This window comes from Phaethon aethereus (assembly GCF_964289735.1).
Source record: "Phaethon aethereus genome assembly, chromosome: 6".
In the NCBI taxonomy this organism is placed as follows: domain Eukaryota; kingdom Metazoa; phylum Chordata; class Aves; order Phaethontiformes; family Phaethontidae; genus Phaethon; species Phaethon aethereus.
Window position 1 is genome coordinate 18534344 of NC_138580.1, and position 3482 is coordinate 18537825.

Genomic DNA, 3482 nt, shown 5'->3' on the forward strand with positions numbered 1-3482 from the left:
TGCTGGTGGCTCACAGGGCTATTGCAGCCCTGGGGACCTGGGTGACAGGCTGTGGGCCGGATTTCTGTGCCTCGGCTTGGGCCGGCACCCTGAGCTGCTGGGCACGCAGCAAGGTCAACATATGCTCAGCGGTGGGATGCCAAGCCAGCGGTGACGGAGATGTCCTGACCTCTGTGGCTGCGGGGCGGCTGGCCTGCGCTGCTCGGAGATGCCGTGAAGAGGCAAGTGTTATCCCAGGGAAGAGCTGCCAGCATCAATGGGAGATGTTAATGCCATCGTAGGAAGATGCTCAGCCCAGTGCATGGGAAGACAGGGGCTGCTGCGGGCAGGCGGGGAGGTGGGAGCCGCCGCTGCGGCATCCTCTGGCTCCTGTGCAGGGCAGAGTGATGCCGCCAGCCCCTCCCGGCAGCCCGGGCTGCAGGGCTTCGAGCAGATGAAGAAGCTTCTTTCTGCTGGGCGCAGGGGAGGGGACCCAAGCGGGCAGCCTTGAGCACAGCACAGCCTCGGCGCACGTGCCTGGCTGTCCCACCGCCCCGGCATCAGTGCCTGCATGTGCCTCTGCCTCGGCAGCACTCCCCATCCCCGGTGCCACCCCAGGGCACTGCCACGCTGAGCAGGACAGCGGGCGGTGGGTGCCTGGCACTTGAGGAGATTCTTGCAGCCCTCAGTGGGCACAGCCTGGCCACGGTGCCCTCCACCCGCCCCCGAGCGCTCAGGGCTGCCAGGTAAATGTCAGCCTATTTTTATCTGCTCCCCCCGGGGTGGCTGTTCCTTCCATTCAGATGAGCAGATGTACCTCCATTTCCCATCCCACTGGGGACCAGGGTTAATCTCCCTGAAATTCACCTTTCCCGCTTCCCAGAGCTGCCCTCCCCAGGGTTGGGCAGTGAGGGATCACGGACTAATCCTTCTGAAATGAGCCGAGCTGCCGCAGGCTCTCGGCGTCACGGCGCGGCGGCTCCTGAGAGCATCACTTGCGGTTGGGGAAGGCCAGCTCCCCCATGCAGGCTGGCAGGGGCTGCCTCCTGCCCGTGGCTCAGCCAGGCTGCACAGGGCCAGACTGGCTGCGGAGGATGGAGAAGGTGCTGGGGTGCAGTGGGGATGTGCCATGGGGTTTTTTTGGTGCTGGCTCACTGTGGGGCTGGGGACATGGGGCTTGGAGGACGACCCAGGCAGCATTGAAAAGCACCAGTGCAACGTGTAGCCAGCGGCACAGGTAATGGGGCTGCAGCCAAAACACGCCTGGTGGGCTCCGTGTCGTGTCATTATACCTGTTTCCAGTGGTTTTCCCAGCCGGCAAGGCAGTCCAAGGCACCACTGAGGGGCTGGTGCGGCGGCTGCGGCCACGCGCTGAGTGATGGCGTGTTTAATAGCAGGGCTGGCGGGTGACAGCAGCCCCGGAGTCCATCAATAACCCCGCTCCCTGATGGATGCTGCCCTCCCCTCTCCTGGCACAGCCGGCAATGAGTTACAGCAGCGCTTGCTACTCTCCCCACCACGCCGGCACCGGTAGCGCCAGGGCTTTTGGCGGGACCAGGGGGTGGCTGTGCAGGTCACCCAGGCACCCTCACCTTCACTCCCACCTTCGCGCCTCCGGCGAGAGTGGATATTTTAATGTCCTACTAATAGCCTTACTCCCTTAAATTATTGATCCAAATTTACAGCCAGAGCTGTAACAACAGGCTTTCTCGGGAATCCATCTGGGGTCTGGCACAGGAGACTGGGGGCAGAGGGGAAGGTGGGGGTCAGCGCCGGCCGGGCTAGAGGCATGGCGCAGGGCTGGGCACGGGGCAGCTCAGTGCGGGGCTCCCTGGGCACCTCCTGCCCGGGCTGAGCTGTGGCAGGGTGATGCTCTCAGTGCTTTTCCCCTGTGAACGCCGAGCCCAGGCCCTTTGTTCCTGGCTGGCAGGTGCCAGCAAGCCCTGGGCAGCCGGCGGGGACGGCACCGCTATCTCTGCCGCCCAGCCGCTGCCTGGCTGCTCGCACCCAGCTGCCTGCGGGAGCATCTGTGCTCAAGCTCACCTCCGTGAATTATTAAAACTTCCCTGGGTGCCACGGGAAGACGATAACGTCGGAACCGGAGATGGATGGGGAGCTGGGGCTGCGGGGCTGCTCCTGCCCGCGCTCGGGGTCTGCGCCACCCCCCGGATGGGTCCCTCTGCCGCCAGACTGGCTTTGGGAATGGGGCTGACCCCTCCAGAGGAGCCGGCATGGGGCTGTGACCCTGGAGTGGGCGCGGGAGACGTGCCCCACACAGGGGGGGCACAGTGTGTTCCCCCTCCCGAAGCACCCAGGACTGTCCCCAAGGGTGTCGGCGGGCAGGGAGCCGAGGCAGGCAGCGGCAGCAGGGCCAGGCAAGATGCCTCGGTGCGAGGGCGGCGTGGCGGCAGGGCGGGTGGGAGGGGCGCACAGGTGGGGGAGCCCCGGGCCCTCTCGACGCTGATTGCGGATCCGCCTGGCAGGGGATGCGGAACCTGCCGAAATAGCGTATTTAATTATCTCCGCGGAGCAGCGGGAAACCAGCAAGTGGGGAGGGGGTGCGGGTACAAGGGGCTGGGGCGTCTCGGAACGGGGGCAGCGAGGGCTTGATCTAGCAGGGCTGTGACCCCACAGCCTCCAGCCCCACAGCAGACACTCACCACTCCCATGCCAAGAGCCCCCCTCCCACCTCCCCTCCAGGAGAGGCACGGCCCCATGTTGTGGAACAGCCCCCCCCCCCCCCCGGCTCCCCATGCTGGGGACCCCCTCGGCCGCGGCCCCCCCTGCAGCCCCCTCCCCAGCCCCTGCTCAGTATGCTGCACGCTCCTTCTGGGCACTGGGCAGGAACTCTTCATTTCACACATCGTTTCCTGCCGCTGCTGCAGAGCCACTCGCAGTCCCTGTCCCCCCCTCGGCTGCCCCCCATCCCGTCCCCTCAGCGCCAGCCCCTGGCTGCCCCGGGACTGCTCCGTGCATGCCCTTGGCACTGCCCGTGGCCATCATACCTCATCCCTGGGGCACCGTCCCTTTGTCACCACCTGCCGTCCCCGTGTACTCAGCACTAATCCCCGGCACCATCCCCTCCACGCTGTCCCCTTATCACTGCCTGCCATCCCTGTCCCCTTGGCTCCTCCAAACCCCCCCACCCCCTTGGCCGCTCTCCCTGCCAAGCGGTGCTCTCCACTGCCGGCCCAGCCAAACCGCCCTGCCGGCTCTGCTCTGAGCCCTGGCCGGGAAAGCCCTCCTCTTCTCCTGAGAGATGGGCCCTGGCATCCCAGCCAGCCTGGGACTTGGGGTGCTCCTTGTTGCCCCGGCTGCTGCAGCAGAGGGAGGTGCCCGGCCCCGGGGGTCCCCCGGTCTGGAAGAGTTAAGAGGCAGGGCCAGCCTGCCTGCCTCGCCAGGCAGGAGGGGCTGGGAGGTGAGGCGGCAGCGGGAGCAACCAGGAGTGATCAATACTGTGTGCTGGAGCCGCGCACAAATCGCAGCTCGGAGCCATAAATCTC